Source organism: Cupressus sempervirens, chromosome 8 (assembly GCF_028749045.1).
Source record: "Cupressus sempervirens isolate cs-2001-9-10 chromosome 8, ASM2874904v1, whole genome shotgun sequence".
Lineage (NCBI taxonomy): Eukaryota > Viridiplantae > Streptophyta > Pinopsida > Cupressales > Cupressaceae > Cupressus > Cupressus sempervirens.
In genome coordinates, this window is record NC_143125.1 from 496,274,599 (window position 1) to 496,299,547 (window position 24,949).

Sequence of the window (24,949 nt, forward strand, 5' to 3'; positions counted from 1 at the left end):
AGATTATATAACAATAATAATCATATACGTTACTAGATTATAGATTTAATAATAATAATAACATTATATATTATTATATAGAATATTTTTTTCATATAATACTATTATATATATTTAATAATAATATATATATTATATATATCACTATGTTATATTTAATAATAATAACCATATATATTAGTATAATGTAATAATAATTATAATATTAATGTTCACATAGTCACCAAATATATAATTTCTTCTAAAATTGTGTAAAGTTATTGTTTTATGTTCATTTCCATTTAAATTTGTTTCCGTCCATATTTAAAATTGAAAAAAATTGCCTTTTTAAATTTTCCACCAAATAGGCATTGGAAGTCACTAAGCCTAATCGGATATCTGATCTCAAATCGAATATCTAATTTTAGATCGGATATCCGATTAGGCCTGGTATTTACCAACCCTGTCCGGTCAACCCATAAAATGTGTTTGAGGAGGGTTTTAGTGACACTTAGACTTCGGGTAGCAATCTAACAATGTTATTTTGATCAAAATTGAATGAAACGAAAAAGGTTTTTTTAATATCACTCTCGAGATTTCGTCAATATTATTTTTATCAAATTTTGAGTTCGATAAGTATTTATTAGTTAATTATCAATAAAAATTATTGTAAAGTGTTGATTGACATACTAATTGAAAAATAGCTATAACTTTCAAATGGTATAACATTTTTAAAATCTAAAAGTTGCATCACATTCTATGCTTCGCCTAGTATAAGAAAAAAAAATTGGTAAATTTTCTATTAGTTAAGGTGGTCAGACATGAGAGTTTTTTTTTTTCTGAAAATGTTGTGGTAGAAAATTCATATTTAATTATTTATTTGGAATAAAAATACCAAAAATATGCATCACATCCAAGCATGAGTCTACCTGTTATATCTATAATTATATTAAAAAAATATTATCATTTGATTTTGATTAAGGTGGTCAGACATACACCTACTTTTTATTTTCACCTTAAAATTTTTGTAGTACTGCATTAAAATCCAAACTTTTGACCAATCCATTTTTTTTTCTCCTAATAAGGCCTAGTAATTTAGAAACTATATTCAATTTCCTACAAATTATTTTCTTACAACTTTTTGATATAAAGTCCATAACAACTTTAAAATTATGTGTCAAGTTGATATAATCCTGATTTGCTGATTTTTCACTACCACTTAAGGCCATAGTTTGGTACACCATGATCCTTCACATACCCATCATCCAATCCCACAACTAAGATCTCTCTTTATAACTATTGGAGGCATACACAGAGTAGATTCTAAAAAAAGAATCATTATCCTTTAAGACAACCCAGGCTACTCTATTGCATGAGGAAATACCCGAGTGATGGATATGGTCAAACCATCTAGGATGGAGAAAAAGAGAAACTCCTCCTTTCCCTTTGGGATGATTGGAAACAATCTTATTAGCATCTTTCCAGATATGGTCTAGAGCAAGGTCAAGAGAAAATCCAACAACTTTAATTTCTTGTAGCATCAGACAATCAAAAGAGTTCAACATATTAGTAAACTTCTTCATAATAAACTTGCGATCAGGAGACTCAAGGCCTCTCACATTCCAAGACAGAACCTTCATGAGGAACTAGAATTTTTATTTATAGTAGGAAGACCTTATTGGTCTCCAACCTTCTTTTTTTTTTTTGACCCCAAAGGTCTACCTTTCTTTTTGGTAGAGGTGCACTTATAATTGTCACCCTCTTCGTCACTATTTCCCTCAAAATTCTAATCCATGGACAGGTCCATTATAGAAGAAGGGTGATTACTATTAAATAGGGTGTTAGCATAGATGACCTCAATCACTAAGCCATCATCAATTTCATATAAAGTAGAATATGAGTTTCTAACTATAAGATTCTTAGTGTTATCCTTATCTAGAGCACTTTGTTTAGGACAGGGATCTAACCCTGGGTTTGGAGGTATATGTATTTGGCTATCCACCATAGTAGTGTCAAGATTAGCATTATCACCATATATGTTATCACCATGAGTAGTATTCTCAAGAAGAAGAATAGGGTTGGAGTTAAAATTTTCAAAAGGGTTAGTTCTTGCCTTGCAAGAATAATTTTTTTCCAATGCCAGTTGCTGGGCATTTTTACGTCTTCTTTTCCTGTCAGCAACAACCTAAAATTCATCAAGGCATAAGGATAATATTTATCTATATTTAGAAAATTCATGATAATGTCATGGTTCTAATGACAAATTTAATTATGAAATCCTAACTGTTCAATTTATTATTTTCTTCCAATTTCCATAATCAAATATTCCCTATTTTATCTAAAGGAATTTAAAAGAATACATTCATAATAATTTTCTCAAAAAATTCTATAACTCTCCTTAGCTAAGTTTTCTTGATTAAAAAGTTTTCTTTTTAAAAATCTACAATATAATTCCTCATTCAAAAATCACTACAATAAATTCATAAGCAATATGCAAACACCCAAGAAGACATGAAGTAGATAGATCTTTCAATAAAATTTTACAATGGGTTTTCAATCCCTACCTCAAAACCATAGCTAAAATCTAAGACAATCTGTGAATGCATGCAAATCTAAACCTATGTAACTGCAAAATGAGATCTAGATTTTTGATAAACAGTTCTCCCCTAAATTTGATTGTACAATCACGAGAGGGAACTCACTAATTACTGTTTATTACTTTATTACCTCTTAACTTTTCATGCACAACTCTTTTAGATATTTAATTATAAAATGTGTTAATTTAAATAATTAGATTTCTCTCTTTAATTATTTTTTGAAGCATTTTTAAATATATATATATATATATATATATATATATATATATATATATATATATATATATATATATATATATATATATATATATATATATATATATATATATTGATTTAATTAATAACACTATTTAGAATTTAATATTAGAATAAAACTTATAAATAATTACCATTAAATTAAATAAATATAACTATGCCACAATTAGAACTATAACTTTATCTTTAAATTTTGTTCTTTTATATTTTATTTTTCCTTAGTTTATTAATTAGTGCCAGCACTAATTAAAGTATAATTTTAAATTAATAATAATAATCAAAGCTCATTGTTTAAATGCAACTCTAATTTAATTATTATTAAATAAATAATTATAATAAAGAAATATTAAATCTTTAATATTTTAATATTTTAATTCTCTTTTGTCCAAATTAAATTAAATCTTTTAAACTGAAGTAAATATTTAATTAATTTATAATTAATGAAATATCATCATATTCTAATTTCTCTTTAACCAATTTTCTAAATTTAGACTTCTAAATTAAGACTTTTAAATTAAAACACATATTGAATTAGTTTTGTAATCAATTAAATATTCTCATACATTAATATTTTCTTTTTAATCAAATAATATTCAATAATTCTCAATATTATATGATTAACCCAAATACTATAATTAAATCATTTACCAAATAAATCACATAGTGGAATCTACATAAAAGTAACATTACTAAAATAGACCAAAGCTCAAAATCAAACAATATAGACAAAGATAAACTCATAGGTTTTAAATAGGGTGGAAAGTCAGTTACGAGTCCTCCTTGCAAGACAAGTATTTAGGCTAGGGCTGGGATTGGACCTAAAAATTATCTCCCCACTCTTACCATTGAGTTATTGTGATAGGGAATTCTCATCCTGACAATTTAAAAAATTCGATGCCTGGTACCTACATTCTACATAAAAGACAAGCATTTGCATGTATATAAATATATCTAAACCAATCAAGTAATGGCAGGGACTAGTACATCGTGTAGATCCCAACTAGCAGGTGACTATGACTCCCTCCCTTAACCACATTAAACATGACAAACATAAAGATAAGATAGACACACACGTGCGCCCGCGCGCGCACACACACACACACACACACACACATGCAAGTATGGGGTAAGTACCATAATAATTATAAGTCAAATATCAAATGCTCAGATAAAATAATGCATCATTATGAATATGAAGTAATCATCATTAAAATATCATCTGATATTACTATGAAAGAAATCACATTTATTAGTTACGAATCATTAAAGCATCCTTAATGCATCAGTAACCATAATTACTAAACAACACATGCAATATAGTCAGCTAAGTAATTCTTTATTGATATATATGTAATCCAAGTCAAGAATTTATTCCATAGTTATAAATCCAATACCCTTGAAACTAACACATGCATGAAATAGGCATAGCAAGAGTTTGATAAATATAATGGAAAAACAAACTATAGGTGGGTACTACTAATTATCTGAAGATCCTATTGTTCCTTTCCTTCTACATATGCCAAGTGATGTAAGGGGGGATAACCAACCACAAGTTTTTGGGAAATGGGTGACCAGCCAAACTATTCTAATGAATAAATTGCTTTAGTTCACTCTCCATACACCATTGGACCTCCCATAGAGCAAGAACTTCCTAACACACAACTGTGGAAAAAGGACAGTGGATAAGCAGGTGTGGAATAGACTTAGTGTCTTGGAGACATAAAATATAATAGTTAGTGAGTTGACACCCTCTATTCTGGAGATTATCAATAGTGACGATTGTCCCAAGCAAAGTTGTCCACCAAAAAAAATTTATCTTTGGTAGGATCCAAGGGTGCTAGGCTTTTAGATCCAACCATCTTGGGCCACATCCCCCCCATACATCAAAGGTAAGAAAACTTAACTATAAATTCCCTGATGGTGTGGGTTTCCACACCAAGGAGTCCTTAGCTAGATTGAGGGCGATCCTATAGGTATGGATAAGGTTCTATAGCTCCCAAGAAAGCCCCACCTCCACAGGTTGGAGGTTCTAGAAAGTAACCCATTGTCTATCACAAGTGATGAAGTTTTGAATCCTAGGGCCAAACAATCTAGTAGACTTCTCATGTAGTGGTAATAACTTAGTATGCATGAGTAGGTAATAATCTAATGACACCCCTTTTTAGAGTCCTTTTGGTTTTAACCACATTGTTCTAGATCTCGGAGCCCTAGGGGAGAACCTATGCCTAAGGGAATTGTTGGGGAGATAATCCTTCGAGATATTTATGCTTGAAAATGTTAAACTAGCTGCCCTAGGAGCTCACCAAATTCCAACCAATTTTAATTGACATGGACTTATTCAAGTGTCATGTTCCTCTTAAATTCAAACCTCCAAAAGCTTTTTGTTGATGGACTTTCTCCTAGTTAACCATATTCATTCTTGACCTCTCTTTAGTGCTGCAACACAAGAAGTTTCTTTGGATTTTATCAATAATGTCTCTGAAACTACCCAAAATTTTGATAATGGAGAAGAAATACACTAGGATGCCCTGCGAGGAGGCTGACAGGAGTTGGAGTTTCCCAACATTACTGAAGATTTTCCCTTTCTAGCCTGCCAGCCTTTTTTGGAATCGTTCAACCAAACCATTCCAAAATCGGTTGGGTACTTCCTTTACTGTAAGTGGCAGACTAAGATAAGTATCAGAGAGAGATATGTCCTAGCAGGCAAGAATGCCTACCACCTTTTCCCTGAAACTGGTAATGGTATTAAAGAAAAAGACTTTGTTTTTCTAGTAATTTATGCACTGACCAGATACCAGTGCATATTGATTTAGGGTGTCTTTCCATTCTCTGGCTTCATGGATGGAGGAGATGTCAAATAAGAAGGTATCATCCATGAACTATTTTGTGATTTATTGGGGACATTAGAAGGTAGGTTTAATGCCATTATTTATGTTTGAGTTAGTCAAAGAAGCTAAATTTCTGCTTGACACTTCTGCTACAATAATTAAAAGATAGAGAGATAGGAGGTCACCTTGGCGAAGACCTTGGGCGGAAGAAAATAAATTGTTAGGGGCTCCATTAATTATTACCAAGAAAGTAACAAAGGTGACAACATTAATTATAATACTATTAACCTTCTTATTAAAGCAAAGTTTGGCCAGAATAGCAAATAGGAATTCATGCTTGACCTTACCATAAGCTTTGGAAAAATCCAGTTTAAGTGTTATACCTAGTTTCTTAGACTTTCCATAGAGTGTATTACCTCATGGGCGGTTATAACCATGTCAAGAATATGCATCCCAAGCACAAAACCATTTTGAAAGGGGCCAATGAATTTATCTAAGAGGGGCTTGATGCAATTCATGATAACCTTAGCAACTTTCTTATAAATAGTGTTGCATAGGCTAATGGGTCTGAAGTTTTCCTGTCTCTAAGGGTCCTCTATCTTAGGAATGAGAACAATGAAGGTCTAGTTAAGTTCCTTTAATAGCTTTCACATCTTGACAAAGTCACGAGCAACATGGATGGCATTCTACTTGACTTGCCTTATAGTTAATTGTATTTGTATAGATTTTATAGAATATAAATTGTTTCTTGAAAACTATTGTAAAGAGATTTACTTTATTACAATTAAAATATTTTCTTAGTAAAGAATAATATTACTTGTGAGCATTACACTAAAAAAAAAATTGTGAAAAGTGAACGTAAATAAATTCTCAAATATCTATAAATAAATAGAATGGAATAAATTTTAAAATCACCATTGAATATATAGATAAAAAAAATTAATGTGAAAAGTGAAATAAATTTATAATTAATTAATAAATAGAATAATTCACATTGCTAGTTGTAAATATATTTTAGTTTGCTAATTTTAAATATATCTTCCTTGATGCTTCATGCATCTTGCATCTTGTGAAAATATTCTTGTATGTGAAGAATACCTCCTAAGTGAAAACTATGTACTCTTTAACATGGAATTAATGTTTACAAAGTAGACTGTGCTATAAGATTTATTAACATTTGAAAAATTTATATTAATATTTGATTTTGAGAAAAAGACAACTTCACAATTTACATTAACACTATTTTTTTTATATTTAAAACTAAAACTTATGCAACTATTAAACAATTGCCACATAATTCATTTTTTTACCATTAATCTAACCTAAAATATTGCAATATTGAGAACCTCTGAAAAGGCTCCTATAATACAAAACCAATCAATCAATCATAAAATTTGTATAAAATGTAAAATTAATATATAAAAATTAAACTTTAGTAAATTATTATTGTTAAATTAATTCATTTTTGTGCATAGTGAATGCAATTGTATTAGCATAGGACAAGTATAGAGGGGCTTAGTACTTGCCTTTGAGTTTTAGCATAAACTTAATTTTAATTTAAAAAATTATTATAATATATATAATATTTAAAGTAACAAAAGTATTATATAGTTATAGTTTTGATAATTATAGTAATAAATATATTTTATTATTATTGTATAAATATTTATCAATTAATAATTATAATTTCTATTTAGATAGTAGTACTATATTATAAAGAAATTATAATATCAAAGTGATAATATTTTTATAATGTAATAATATAAATTAATATTTCTTAAAATATTATATAATATTAAAGTATATAATATTGTTTCAAAATTTTAATTGAATGAAACAATGTAGAAAATCTAAACTAAATTAATAGATTTAAAATTATTTAACATTAATAAATCATTAATTAAAAGACATCTTTTTAAAAAGTATTATGATTTTAAATCTTTGAAAAAAATTAATTACCACTTAACACATGAAATAGTAGTACTTAACCTAGGGACAAGTACTAATAAGACATTAATTTATACAGACTACTGAAAATCTTTGTTTATGGCAAACCTAAACTTGATTTCATTATAAAATTAATAGAATCTGTTTTACTTTATGCCTGTATACTCAGAGAACTTCATTTAATTTGGCCTTTTCTCTTACTTTGTTACTTGATACACTAGTCGAGAAATGTGGATATCATAGTAGTTGATTGTAGGAAAATCTACCTGTAAGGAAGCAAAGGTGCGCGAAATCACTTCCTACGCTAATCTTTGAGAGGACGATTATGCAAATCAAAGTAACTATTGCAAAGATCTCAAGAAATGCATAATAACATAATCAAAATAACAAATAACATACAACACAGTGATTACCGTGGGGAAACCCTTCCGGGAGAAAAAACCTACCCTCCAAAACTCGCACAATGTATTATCAAACCAAGATGATTACAATACACTTGCAATGCAAGTTCTTACAAGAGCGCGTCACCACAACTCGATCTTGGAGAGACTCCTTCTAGCACCAGTCTTGCAAACTAAACTCAATTACACAAACACCTCACCAAGCCCTCCTTTTATAGTGATTTTACAACTTGCAAACCACTTATGGTTTTACAAAACCATGAGCAAAACTACCATGCCACATGTTACCCATTTTTGACATTTACATTTCCAATATGGAAAAACAACCAGGTTAAAAATAGTAATCTCGTCCACAATTTTGTCTCTTAGTCTAGACCCCCATAAAAGTCACAAAATGAGTCACCAGGGCTCTAAAAATAGCCTACCTATATTCTACTTAGGAGAAGACTCATTTAACAACTCAGTAATCACTTTCCAATGCATAAACAAGTGGAAAACTCCCACAAACTAATTCTAGAATTTTCCAAGAAAAGATTGCAAGGTTAAGACACATGTTTCTCAACATTCTCCCACTTGTCGAACACCTTGCAAGAGTCAAGGGATCTAAAATATCATGGACTTAATTGCTAGGTGCCGAGAGGCCCATAGACTCTGAACACCATCTGAATTTCTCTATGCTCACGGGCTTAGTTAATGCATCAGCAACATTTGCCAAAGTCTCTACCTTTTCCAGCTTCACCTTGCCATCCTTGACCATATCTCTCACAAAATGATATTGTACATCAATGTGCTTGGTCCTCGCATGAAAAGTCGGGTTCTTCGCTAGACAAATTGCACTCCGGTTATCACTATAAATTGTCACTGCACCCTATTTGAACTCTATATTTGAACACAATCTCTTTAGCCAGATGGCTTCTTTGCAGACATGAGTAGCTGCCATATACTCTACCTCAGTAGTGGACAAAGTGACCACAGCCTGTCACTTACTCATCCAACTGATTGCACCACTAAATAATGTAAACACATATGCACTGGTGGATGTTCTTCTATCAACATCACTAGCCTAGTCTGAATCCACATAGCCTCGAATATCCAAGGAATGCTCACTTCTTGTTCCATGAAAATATATTGAGTACTCTGAGGTACCTCGCAAGTATCTTAAAACTCTTTTTACTTCATCCCAATGTGCTCTTCCTAGATTAGACATATAACGGGAAAGTACTCCCACTGCTTGGGCAATGTCTGGTCTTGTACAAACCATAGCATACATCAAACTTCCAACAGCACTCTGATATGGTACTTGACTCATCTCTTCCATCTCCAATGGGGATGTAGGACACTGTGAGCTAAAAAGCTTTGTTCCCATACTAACCGGAACACTCAATGGTCTTGAATCCTGCATATTGAATCTTTTCAAAATAGTACCAACATACTTACTTTGGCCTAGCCAAAGCTTTCTGTTCTGTCTATCTCTTATAATCTCCATTCCTAGAATGTGCCTAGTTGCACCAAGATCTTTCATTTCAAACTTTATTGAGAGTTGAGATTTTAACTCTACAATCAAACCTTTTCCTTTGCCAATAAACATGTCATCGACATACAAGGCAATAACCAGGAAACCATCACCATCAAATTTGAAATATGTATAGTGATCAGATTTAGATCGTACAAATCCCAAACTCAACACATATGTATCAAACTTCTGGTACCACATCCTAGGACTCTGTTTTAAACCATACAAGGATTTCTTCAATTTACAGACCAAATGACTTTTACCTTTCACCACATAGTGCTCTGGCTATGACATGTAAATTTCTTCCTCCAAATCTCCATGAAGGAAAGTAGTTTTCACATCCATTTGCTCGATCTCTAGATCATAAGTTGCTGCAATAGAAAGCAAAAATCTAATGGATGTCATTTTGGCTACTGGAGAAAAAATCTCACCATAATCTACTCCCTCAACTTGAGAGTAACTTTTTGCAACCAAACGTGCTTTATACTTCTCAATGCTTCCATCTGAACCCATCTTCCTTTTGAACACCCATTTACAACCAACAGGCTTCTGTCCTTCGGGCAATGGTACAAGGTCCCATGTTCAATTCCTCTTAAGAGCTACCATTTCTTCATCCATGGCTATTTCCCAATACTTTGAATCATTCATCCCAAGAGCCTCTTCTACAGATCTCGGTTCATCAATGTTAGCATTCAATGAAAATATGCACCTCCAATCATCAGGAGAATACCCATACCTTTCAGGTGGTTTCCTTTGTCTAGTAGATCTTCGAACAAGATATGGTTCAAGATCAGGAGGTTCGTGATTAGGAGTCATGTGGAAAGATGCACCTGAATCTATTAACCATGCATTTTCACTTGCATGAGTGGCTAAGGCTGCAATGAAAGCATCTCCATCTTCCTTCTTGGACTCAGAATCAGAATCTTGCTTCTTCTTCTTCTTCTTTTCCTTCTCCTCTTTGCAGTCCTTTCGAAAGTGTCCAGGTTTGCCGCAATTTCAGCAGATTGCCTTGGATTTACTAGGGGATTTCGATCTCCCCTTATTTTTGGACTTAGAATGGCCATGCTGCTTTTCATTCTTGCCTCTTTCTTTTGGTCTTCCGCGAATACTCAAAGCCTTTTTGGCATTCAGAGAGACCTTCCTTCTCATCTCCTCAGAAAGTAGAGAACCAACAACATCCTCCATCTTCAAGACAACTGAAGTGCTCCCTATAGCCATCACAAGACTATCCCATGAGTCTGGCAACGAACATAACAAGATTTGACACCTTTCTTCTTCATCTATTGGCACCCCTACTGAGGTCAACTGAGTCACCAACATATTAAACCTTTCTAGATGTTCAGAAATTTGTCCACCTTCTTCCATTCTCAAGGAATACAACTTCTTCCTCAAGAAAATCTTATTCACAAGTGATTTCGCTTGATAGATCTCACTAAGCTTTTTCCAAAGCTTCTTCGCAGTAGGTTCTTCATGGACATTAATCAGAATCAAGTCTGCAAGACACAATCTGATGAGACCTTTAGCTTTTCTATCATTCACATCATATTGTGTAGCTAATGTTGGATCTGTGGGCCTCAGCTTGTTCTCATCAATCGCATCCCGTAGGTCCCAATCAGTCAACAAATCTTCCATCTTCAGCTTCCACATCTCAAAGTTTGTGCCAGAAAACTTTTCAACATCAATTCTCCCTGACATGTTTGCCATCTTTTCAATCTTGCAACACAGAAATGAGATGCTCTGCACAAGCTCCCACTCAAACCTTGATTAGCTCAAAAAACCTTGTACCCAACAAATAGAACTAAAACTAACCAGGCTCTGATACCACTTGTAAAGAAGCAAAGGTGCGCAAAATCGCTTCCTACGCTAATCTTTGAGAGGATGATTATGCAAATCAAAGTAACTATTGCAAAGATCTCAAAAAATGTATAATAACATAATCAAAATAACAAATAACATACAACACAGTGATTAACGTGGGGAAACCCTTCCGGGAGAAAAACCCCACCCTCCAAAACACGCACAATGTATTATCAAACCAAGATGATTGCAATAGACTTGCAATGCAAGTTCTTACAGGAGCGCATCACCACAACTCAATCTTGGAGAGACTCCTTCCAGCACCAGTCTTGCAAACTAAACTCAATTACACAAACACCTCCCCAAGCCCTCCTTTTATAGTGATTTTACAACCTGGAAACCACTTATGGTTTTACAAAACCATGAGCAAAACTATCATGCCACATGTTACCCATTATTGACATTTACATTTCCAATATGGAAAAACAACTAGGTTAAAAATAGTAGTCCCGTCCACAATTTTGTCTCTTACTCTAGACCCCCATAAAAGTCACAAAATGAGTCATCAAAGCTCTAAAAATAGCCTACCTATATTCTACTAAGAACAAGACTCATTTAACAACTCACTAACCACTTTCCAATGCATAAACAAATGGAAAACTCCCACAAACTAATTCTAGAATTTTTCAAAAAAAGATTGCAAGGTTGAGACACTTGTTTCTCAACACTACCTACAGTAGTCATGTCACAGTAACGAAGCTGGGGGCATTCGGAATTGCTCAGTTTCCATTCTTAAGATCGGTCTAGTTTCAGGCGGCCCATAAAAGCTGCCGTCAAGCATAAATTCAGTTCAAATCATATTAAAACCAGCTAAACGGGCCTGGTACACAAGCCACCGAAAAGAAATAGCAACTAGACATAAAAACTATATAAGAGTAACAAACATTTTTACCAGAGAAACTAAACATTTTAAAGCCATTTCAAGCTATGCAAGAAGTTTGCATTTACAAAAATCTATTTAGTTTTAAAGGGTTTTCCCATCTTTGAGGAATCAAAGAGAAGTTTTTATATTTTAAAATTTTAGTCCACGACTCTTTCAGGCATGAATTTTGCTTCATTTATCAGTTCATTTATTCTGACCATTTTTGAGATAGAAAACTTCTTATTTTATTGTCATAAAATTAGAAATAGCAAGCCCGCGAATTATCTTAGAAATATTGTCTGTATGAGTAGTAATATAGAGAGCGCATGCCATTTACTCTTTTTTGTTTTTGTATGCTCTTTGTTTATCATCACTCATTAAAAATTTAAAAAAACAATTAAAAAAATGATGCATATCTCATTGATTTCCGAACCCAATGTTTGCTGAACAATTTCCCTCCTGCTTTTCAAATCAGATTGTACCGATCATGTCTTGCTTGAAAATCAAAGAAGAGAAAGTCAAATAAGCTTTGTGCACCGTTAATGTCCTCGGGCAGTGAGAAAAAATTGCAGGTACGAGATTTCAAGTAACTGATGTGAAAGCGACGATAAATAATCGTAGAGAATCCACATCTAGAGCGGATTTTCCGCCGAAAATGTGTTTTTGGTCTCACCAATAAATCGAAGAGGTCTTCAAACTGTATCTTTGGAGGATATATTATGTCGAGGATATATATAAATCTTCTACCATTGAAATCTATCCCCAAACAAAGGAGGGAATAGGGACAAGACTTACTATTTAATACTTTAACTTTGTGCTTATCAAAATTTTAAGTAAAAATTTCAAATCTTTCTTAATATTTTACAACAGCTAATTTGGCAAGTTGTCTAATTATAACTAAAGTTTTAAGTCTACGTCACCTTTTATGATGCCACATCAGCATGTTTTTTGCCAAGCTATCCAAAACAACCCAAAAAAATAGTGAGACCAATGGTCGTGCATTAAGGGTACCCATAGTTGAACAGCTAATGTGGCATCACATCATTGGTCAATTTTTATAACTAAGGGTACATTTTATTCAATTTTAGGTAGATATCATTGTATTAACAACTTTAAAATCACAAATATTGGTACAATATTGTCAAAAAAATTGGGCATTAAGTCAATAAGTGTAGGTATCAAGTGAGCAACTCCTATCACAACTATCATAACGTGTTCAAATACTAGGTCCTCTCCCCTAGCAATGAATAGTGATGATAGATACAATGGGGTATCATTTCTTTACTTGTTCTTTGTCATTGGTCTAGAATCTTTATCTTCAATGATTTGTGCAACAGGGTGATGTCTCTTGACATACTTAGACAATCTTCTTTCAGTGCTGGCTTTTACATTTGGTCTCTCAACTTCTAAATCGCTATGTACCTTTTTGTCAGGTAGTTCAGCATCTCTTTCATGTACACTAATTTCAGATTCAGAATCTGCCTCAACTTCATTATGTAACTCAATATCTGAATGTAGCTCGGTTCCTAAATGCAACTCGACATTTATAGTATGTGACTCAGCAGTCATTGATACTTGATGTTTGTTTGCAACTTGATTTACAACATCTTCATTAGTAGACATACCTTCATAAAAATATACAAATGATTTGTATTCTTATGGTTCTTTCATCAGTTTAGCCTCATATACTTCTATATATTCATCAAATTTCACATTTACACTTTTCAAAACTTTGTTAGTAGTATTTAAACACTTGTAAGCTTTACTTCTTGTGGAATAACCAATAAACATACCTTCTTCACATTTTGCATCTAGTTTACCATTTCTGAAATTTTTAAGAATATAACAGTTGCTTCCATATACCTTTAAAATATTTTACACTAAACCATAGTTCAAATGGTGTTGAATGAGTACCTTTCTTGACTTGTACATAGTTTAAAGTATATAGAGTTGTACTTGCAGCTTCTCTTCAGTATTTCAAAGCAATATTTTTCTCCATCATAAGTGTGTAGCATAGTTCCTTTATCATTACAAAACATCTCAAAGTCATTTGATGTAAATTCTCCTCCTCTGTCAAATTTAAAAAATTCTAGGCTTTTACCTATTTCCTTCTCAACTCATGCTAAGTACCACTTAAACATTTGGAAAATATCAAATTTATGTTTCATAAACATAACTGTCATCATTCTAGAACAATCATCAACAAGTAGCATAATGTACTTATCTTCTTTTTAGCTTTACACTTCAATTGATCCACACAAGTCAGTATGAACAATCTCTAATATTCCTTTATAGGTATGAGTCTTACTCTTAAAACTTGACTTTGTCATTTTTCCTAACTGACATTGTTTGCAAATTATATTGTTAGGCTTCTTCAACTTAGGCAAACTTTTGACTCTTCTCATGTTACTGATACTAACCAAGTTATCAAAATTAACATGACATAACCTCTTGTGTCATAGCCACACATCATCAAATTGTACAATTAAATAAGTAGCATCCTCTATGTCAAGGTAGAATAGATTACCTCTAGTTTGATCACCTTTTCCAATCAGTTTTCCATGAGTATCATATATATTAGCAATGTTTTTCTCAAACTCAACCTTACAACCTAAATTATTCAGTTGTGGCACACTCAATAAGTTATAGTTAAGTCCTTCAACATAGTAAGCATTGTCACATAAAATCTTTTCTATGGACTTGATAGAACCTTTTCCTTTTATCAAACACAGTGCATCATTACCAAACCTTACAATATTTACATCATAATATTTCAAGGTAATGAAATTACTTTTATCTCCAGTCATGTGATCTAAATGACCATTGTCAATTATCCATTTATCACTCTTGTTCACACAAGACACTAGTGCAGTTTCCTCATCCTTGTCAGATTCATCCTTCATTGGAACATACACCACTTCATCATCATGATTGTTATATCCATCTTTTGTTTCCTCTTCAACAATGTAACAAGATTTCTTGCCTTTGTCTTTGTAGTCATTGATATCTTCATCTTTTCTACTTTTGTACTTGTCACCACCTCTGTAATTCTTCTTCTTTGTACATCAAGATGTAATATGACCAACCTCATTGCAATTGAAACAAGTGATAAGTAACTTACTTTCAAACTTGCCTTTACCTTTGTGAAATCTCCTTGCTAATAGTGTTTCAAGTTGATCTACATCTTCCTCTTTTGTATCACTATTAGTGGAAATATAGTTTGTCTTTTCTTCTTCTTCTTATTATCAGGTTCCTTCACCAACAACTTAGTTTTTAAAAAAGATTCAATATTTTTAGGTCTATAATTATCAAAGTTAGATAGCTCAAAAGTAGTGACCCTACCTACCAAACCTTCAAGAGTTATATTGTTCCCTGGTATACATCTCAGTTCTTGTATTGCAAAAACTCTAATAGCATAAATAGGCAATAGTGTTCTTGAAACTTTACTTAGTATAGTATCATCATCTATTTTACCAATAGCTCCTCTTATTGCATTAACAACATCTTTTATCCTAGAGCAATATTGAGCAATATTCTAACTTTCTTACATTCTCATATCATTGAACTTACCTCTAAGACTTTCAACTTTAGCTCTTAGAACATTCGTGTCATCTCATAGATAGTGTGTAGAGAATCTCACATTTCTTCTGTATTTTCACAACCTTTGATATCATCAAATTCGACATAGCTTAGGGTAGAGACAATCTCCAACATTGCTTGGTTGTGTTCTTTCTTCTTTTTCAGATCTTCGGCAATTAGGGATTTAGAAGGATCAACATGCTCAACATCAATAGTAGATTCTGCATGATCTCCAAGACCTCCTAGGTAAAGCTTCATTAGACTTTTCTATGTAGAAAATTTATCTCTATTAAGTTGGGGTACTTCTCTTTTCGACACTTTGATATTTTTTCTTCTAGTAACTTCAAATTAGTCCTCCTAAGTAGATGTCTCCGATACCAATTGTTGGAAATATTTAGAATGACTGTGAGGGAGAGTGAATCACTTATCCAAGTTCTAGATGTATAAATAAAACTTTTCACAGCTTAGTGAATTTTCATATCCATAAAATATTTCCATCATGCATGCATCCATTAGATTATGCAATCACTTAAACTTGTAGGTTACTCTCAAATGAATTTGTAGAAATGTAAATATGAAACATAACATATACAATAACACATTTGACACAATGATTTAATGCAAAAATTTAATTTGGGAAAAACCACTAGTAACATGCTACTCATTTCCACTCTTCTAAAGTGATGCATTAACAACATCTTTTATCCTAGCACACTATTATCACCTTCTTGTATTCTCATATCATTAAACTTACCTCTGAGACATTCAAGTTTAGCTCTTAGAACATTTGTGTCACCTTCATAGATAGTGTATAGAGATTCTCACATTTTCTTTGAGAAATATTCTCATCATATATATCAGTATCATCATCTATTTTACCAGTAGCTCCTCTTATTCCATTAACATCTTTTATCCTAGAGCAATATTGAACAATATTCTCACCTTCTTGCATTCTCATATCATTAAACTTACCTGTGAGACTTTCAGCTTTAGCTCTTAGAATATTTGTGTTGCCTCCATAGATAGTGTGTAGAGAATCTCACATTTTTCTTTGCATTTTCACAACCTTTGATATCATCAAACTCAGCATAGCTTAGGGCAAAGACAATCTCCAACATTGCCTAGTTGTGTTCTTTCTTCTTTTTTAGGTGTTCAAAATTTAGGGTTCTAGTAGGATCAACATGCTTAACAAAAATAGTAGATTATGCATGATCTCCAAGACCTCCTAGGTGTAGCTTCATCAGACTTTTCCATGCACAAAAATTATCTCTATTAAGATTACGTGCTTTTCTTTTTAACATTTTGATATTTTTGCTTCTAGTACCTTCAAATTAGTCCTCCTAAGTAGATGTCTCTGATGACAGTTGTTAGAATTCCTTGGAATAAATGAGAGGGGGGTGAATCACTTATCCATGCTTTAGATGTATAAATAAAACTTTTCACAACTTAGTGAACACGTATCCATAAAATATTTTCATCATGCATGCATCCATTAGATTATGCAATCACTTTAATTTGTAGGTTAATGTCAAATTAACTTTCAGAAATGTAAACACGAAACATAAAATATTCAATAACAGATTTGACACAATGATTTAATGTAAAAAACTAATTTGAGAAAAACCACCAGTAGCATGCTACTCATTCTTGTTCTTCTGAAGTGATGCCCTATGAAAGGCCAACCCTATGAAATGTTATAATGCGCACTATTAAATGTGACCTAGTTAAATGATTTCAATCACCCTATTATAAGTGAGCCTTCTTAGAGGACTTTAGATCATTCACTTTGAATGCCACTTGGTTAAAGGAGTTACAAATGACTATTAGGTCAACCTTAATCGAAAGGATTTACCCTAGACAAATACAATGATTAGAGAGTAATAGTATGGCTTGATCTAATAATAACTTACAACTCCATTTGAAGATTACAGATCTTTGTTTCAGTCCTCCATTCTATTTGGTTTTCACACTCTTCAGCTCTAATAGCATGTTCATCGTTCAAGAATTCATACCCTTAGGCCTTTTTGCTTTGTTTGCCAATGTAGTTTATTCTCTTAGGACACTAAATGAAGCAAATACCCTAGACTCCTTATCTTCCTTAGGTTCTTGCACATAACAAGAACTACTTCTCACCAACCATCTCTATAAATAGAGAATTAAGATACTTTGTTGTTCATTCTTTATCATCCAATTTAGGGTTAGGTTGGATTAGGTAGAATTCAATGAATTTACCCGTCATTTCATTTTATTCCCTTTTAAAAACTTCTCCTTCAATCCTCTTTGAATTCACCTCAAAATGATTTACCATGAGTTTTGTGCCACCAACTCATCAACCTTATCTTTCACACAGTTCACATAATTGAAGAAATCAAACTTATCATCTTAGATTTATCAAATTCTTGATCTTTCTCATAATGCTAATACTCAGCATTATCTGGCTTCTGATGCTCAGCACATACTGTGTTTCTTAACATCCTCTATTGAATCACTTGACATGAACTAAAGTTCATTGTTGCTCAACATCAAGTAAACTTTACTCAGATTACACTGATTCACCCCCCTCTCAGTTATTCTAAAGAATTCTAACACCATATTGTTGCTTAATTCATCCTTTCATTTGATTGGTTGCATGTATTACATAGGGATTCATAATATACCTCCATAATTATCTCATAGAATCATAAAACAATTATTATGTCAGCCCAAAAATGGTTTACATAGAAGTTTGTGTCATTACAACTAATTATGTAAAAAATTGTTCACTCAGCATCCAAAGACACTGATACTCGGCATGCATTATGCTCATTATTTTGTAACTCACCTTCTTAATAGATTGGCACTCTTTGCTTACTCAACTCCTGAATCACTTGGCATGTATAGAGTGTTGAGCGCACGAGTGACTCAGAACATACTATTTTCTCAACATGTATTAATGCTCAGTACTAACTAGGTATATTACTCAACATACATTGTCTAGTAATGTATGCATGGCATGCTTTGATCACTCAGCTCGCACTAATTTCTTGGCTCACTCTGATCAGTTAGCTTGCACTGTAATACTAATAGAGAATGACTAAGTTTCTTTCCACTACTTATCAAAACCAATCTAAGATTAACAGTAACCCACCCCTTAACTATTTCTACAATCATTGAATGTTACATAGAAGTTGGATAAAATGATTTACATAAGTATTTTTGCTATTGCAAACTCATATTTTAAAACTGGTTTACTCAACACTTGAAAGTTTTTATGCTCGGTCATAATCACCATTCATGCTGACACTCGGCTACTATAGGATCAACATATGTTGTCTCACTCAGCATAAGTTAACCTTTTCTTCACCATGTCTTCATTTTTTGACATGTAATGTAATATAGACAAGTCCTTTATAGCTCGACCTTCTCTGGATGGCTTCATCCTAGTGATGACCGACCAACATTGCCTTGGAAATGACTAAGTGTTGGACAATAATAGGAAACTTGGGCTTAGAGATAAATAGTTTATGTATCACTCAACTTGATGAAAATTTAAATTTTAAATTTAGTAGTTTGAGTGTGACAATATTCTAGGTTTTCAACACCAATAGATCAGAGGACTTCATACATTAGAAAGAGTAGTTGATGCATAATGAAGTAAGATATTGTGTGTGTGAAATTGGAAGTGCAAAGAGAAGGGAGAAGTGAAAAGATAGAGTGGTTAACTAGTTCAAAGGATGAATGGAATGAAGAACAAGAGCTATTGAGAAGATTGGGATCTAGATAGAAATTTTCATGCACTTGTAAGCATAAGTTGTGCACTACAGACATAAATAAATAGAGAGAGAAAGGATGGATGATATTTGTATACCAAAAAATGTAGCACACTTCTATAAACTTTTGTTCTCAAGTATGCCCATGAAAGAGAGCATCTCAAGATGTAGCTTATAGTTCTCCATCTATGAAATTCAAAGGTGCATGTAAAAGTATGGGGGCTATTGAATGAACCTAGCTATGCAACCCTTTCAAGGTGCACCACATACTAAGAGATTCAAGACTAGGAGCAAGAGTGCTAGCCTCCAAGAATCACTATGCAACTACAATACAAGATGAAAGCTAAATGAAGAATGCAAACACAAGATAAACTAACAAGATGAGACTATTACAAATCCTCCTAGTTCTAAGAGAATATGATCTAAGATCTAAGCATAAATGAAATCTAAGCAACATACAAATAAGCCATGATGTAAATGTATAAGATGCAAGTGTGTGAATACGAGTGCGAGAATGCTCCAAGTTCTCCAAATCTCCAAAGCACCTAGAAATCATGTGTTAGTATTAAATACTTGGTTGGATAATGAGGAGAGATCCCTCCTTTTAAATGAAAATGGATGATTGAGATCAAAAGCCAAGAGTGGTTTAATCAACGGTGCAGGATGCATCTTGAGTGATCCATGTACACCAGAATCTCACCTTATCAATATCAATGGTGGAGTTCAAAAAGGTGAGAGATGTGTAGAGGAGAATGAAGATTCCACTCACCTTGCAAAGTGTGCAACTCATGTGAGACAAAAAATCTCTTTTATTTAATTTTTAGAATACGAATAATGTTTTTCTTGTGTACACTTAGGATAGGTGGGAAGTGGAGACATTTTTGGGGGGGCATGCTATTTCAATTAAATATGAAACTTAGGATAAGTTGGTCAAACCATAGGTTAAAATTGAATAAATGGATTATTTAGGATTTGATCAAAGATGAATGATTGTTAAATTATGCAAGGGGCTTATAGTCTAGATTACCATTTTTGGGTGATTATTTTTATCGCTTTTTGACTAATGTGTGATTGATGTAGGAACACATAATGTCAAAGAGTGAATAAGTCAAGCATGTAGAAGATAGAAATAATTGACTCCAAAGAGTGAAGCATGGAGAGATAGAAAATCCTGAATGTACCGTCAGTTAGCAACAAAATTGAGCATTAGGAGAAAGAAATAGACAATAGCAATACTCAAGATAGGTACTTATATGTCAAGCCAAGTATCCAAAGCAAGAAGATAAATCAAGAGGAAATGGAAAGGTCGTGCATATCCTCTTGAGGAGTAAATCGCCATAGTAGAAAAGTCAATTTGCAGTGCTAGTAGAATATTCCCACCCCCATAGGATTGAAATCAAAATGAAATAGAGAAGAGGCAAAAATGCGATAGATCTAGATCAATAAAGATAGCTTGAAAAGTCCATGATGATCGATAAGAGATTAAAAACAAAGAAATACAACCAAGCAATGATATTATGCCTTAGTTTGACTAGATTTGACCAAGAAGATAAAGCATGAGCATTAGGTCAAAGAATGAAGAAATGTGAAATAAAATGAAATAGAATGAATAAGATAAGAAGAAGAGAGTAGAAATGATGAAGGAATGAAGAAAAGATGAATGCCCTAAAGAGATTCAAAGATTAAGCATCAAAAAGTCAGGTAACTACATAGAAGAAGGAAGAATTTTAAAACACACTTTTGATCATTAAGATGGACTTGAATTTCAATTTTGATCCCAAAAATGGATCTAGGACATCAAAATTAGCTAGTGGTGCAATGTTTCTTGCAAATCCAAAGAGTTCAAAAATAAGGTCAAAATAGGGTCAAGTGATTATATAAGGGGCCCAAGGGGGCATTTTCAAATCTTTTATCCTATTTAATTTTGAGAGATTGAGAGCATAGAGAGGGTGTGTGTGATGGCCCAAAGGATAGTTTGGATCTAGAGACATCAATTTGAGCATAATTGGTTGCACAACTGGTCTCCATAGTATGGTCCACAGGTCAGTACTCGACATCAAAACATGTTTTTGAAGGATTTTGAGCATTTTATCATATTTTCCTAGCATTTTAGATAGGTTACTAAAAAAATTGTGTGATACTTTAGAAAGTATCACACCATGATAGTGTAGATCGTCACACTATAGTTTTAGCATCAAGATTGCATTGCGTCACTTTTATGAGCTTTATTTTATTGGATGCACCCATCTATTGTATGCTATTTGACAAAGTATCACACTAGTAGAAAGTATCACGAGTATAGTATAATTTATCATATGATACTTGTTACCTACATATTCATTGTTTAAGAAGAATGTGTTTGTTTAAGAACAATGTGTTGTTCATCTTTTTTAAGTCTTAGTTTCTTACTCAAGTAACTAGTTATGATATTTTTAGTTTCATTCTGATTCTTATCTAATAGTTGGTGACATGTGAATTTATTTATCTATGCAAGAGGTGTTTTTGAACCTTAATATTACGGTTCCTAAGGCAGTAAGGCTACAACTAGTGCCCAGACTAGATGACATGGATAAAGGTAGACTAGAGACCATAGGATTTAAATGGTTGTTATGGTTTCCCCATAGCTAGGAAAGCCATGGCCTTTTGACAATACTAGTAGAGAGGTGGCACAATGAGCATAACACCTTTCATCTTCCCACTAGAAAGGTGATGAAAAATCATAAACCCTACAAAATTATTTTATTAAACAATGTAAGCTGGTGCTAGAAACTAGAAATGCAAAGTGTAACTACAATTAAAGAAAATAAAGTTGATAGAATAAAAAAATACTATGTAGAAAAATTGTGCATAGTGAAACAAACTTTACAATGGTATCATACAATAAACCTCTTCAAGTTGTGTGATAGACTACACATGGGAAACATAAGTCTAGAATCAATATGATGAACCAGTAGAAGCTAGGCAATAAAACAATAGAAGGAGACCAATAGACTATGGGAGAAAGTTAGTTACCTACCAACTAGAAAAATTGTGTACATAGACCAAAGTTTTTTCATACAATACTATGTGTCCAAGTGCTAAAATAGAAGACCTACGATGCAAAAAAATCCAAAACTAAAAAATGAGTAAGGCTAACAATTATTCCAATCCCATAGTGGGTGCCAAAAATGTATTAAAAAAATACAACTACTTCTGTAAACCTATGTATCCAACATATCCAATGAATTTGGAGTCTTAGAAGGCATATTATATCTTCATATTCATCACATGCAAGAGTCAAGTGGATAATGAAGTTGGCTCCCAAATGAACCAAATAGATAAGATCCCACAAGATGTACTATGAAATGATATATTCAAAGAGATAGCATGCAATGAGAGTGCAAGTATCCAAAGATCTCCATGATGAATTCAAAGTAAGTTAGAAGATATGCAAAAGTGCAAAATAAGGATAAACAAAGTAAATCTAGGCTAACATGGATGAAAGAGTTATTATACCATTCTAATTGAGCTAGACATGCTTAACTAAATACAAGGGAGCTATCAGATTTCCACAATCCATAAATAATGTCATATGATTTCTGGATATGATTGTGTGAGTAAATTAAATAAAAACCTCACACAATCATGAAATCATATGAGATTGAATACAAGGGAGTAAATTACAACTAAGCTAAAATGTAGTATCCAAGTTTTAAATAAATAAAATGACAAAGTGATGACATTATAAAACCATGAACTCTAGATGTCTCAAGAGTGGGCAAACAACCTCCTTTTAAAGAAATATAAAAATGAGTTGGTGATTAAGATTAAGAAGAAAAAGAATGAGCAAAGATGAAGATTGATTCTTTGTTAATCCTTGTGCTCATGTCTTATGAGGCAACATAAATGGCTAAGATTAAGGAGTGAAACAATGCATGGTTGAGATGAAGAGGCAAAAGAGCCTTTTGAAAAGTCAAAAGATTCCACTCATTTAAAATTGCACCTTTAAGCAAGTGGGATTTTTCTTTTGTTTTTCTTTATGTGCACTTAGGATAAAGGGGCCTTATTATTTAATTAAAAGGGGACATATTATTTTAAGAAAATAAAACTCAGGATAAAGTGGCTACCCTTTAGTATATAATCAAATCAATATTCATGTGATGATTTGATCAAGGATTATTGATTTTTTAGCTATCCAAAATTGATTTAATGCATAATAGAAGTCCAAATTTTTATTTAATAATGTCAAAAGTTGGCTTAAAGTTTGATAAACAAAAAATGGGTGATTGCAATATGAACATGATAACTATTGTAATTTGAATAAATCTAAAATTTTATATGATCTTCATATTTCTATAATCTAAAATATAACTCGTAGATATATATCAAACCACTCCCAAACACCCCCATACTATATAGAAAATATATAACTTAGAAAGGGAAAACACTATTGAATATTGAGTTGTGCTTATATTATATTTTAAGTATAGATATTCATGATTTATAATTACATTTGACTTGAGTTTGAATAACTTGACCAAAGTGGAATATAGTGAGAGATAAAGGGAAAAGACTATTTTGAATGTAATATTTTTCAAGGGTGAAAAACTAGTGCATTCCATGTATGCTTGGTGTGCACAAGCCTAAGATGATGCACACCAAAGTATAAGTCATGTACCATATATTATTATGATATTGCTATCAAGATTTAACTATGTTGTTCTTGAGTCAAGCTCATTGACCCATGTTTCAAGAGTAATGATTCAACATGAATCCATCTCTCGTGAGAATAAATGAAACACTTAGTACTCATTGGATCTAGGTGATGCTCATATAGGCAAAGCACTGAGACTTCCCAAGAGGTCACTCATCTTGCTACTACTCCAACTTGAGTATGAGAATTATCGGTGCTTCACCTCTGTGAGCATCACCTAGATCCACTAGGAGCTAAGTCTTCCATTTATTCTCATGAGAGATGGATTTGTGTTGAATCAATACTCATGAAATATAAGATAATGAGTTTGACTCAAAAATCACACAGTTAAATCCTTATAGCAATATCATAACTTGACTTGGTGTGGAAATTATCTCCTACTCATCACCATATATGATATTATGCCTGCCATACCTTTTAATTGCAACAAAAATGTGAGTGGTGTCTCTTTGGTCCCTCTCTCTTTGTGCACCTACCTACTTGAAAAATTAATGACCATTTGTGTGGTTGTTACATATAGCCTCATAGGCTCATGTCCTACTCTAATTTTAAATTTGAATCTTCATTCAATTTATATTACATGTTAATATGACCATTAAATTTTAATTTTCTTAGCTTGGAGATTCATTCTTTTGATTTTGAAAAACATTTTAGGAGATGGTGCACTGGGAAGCTATTCTGTTAGGAAT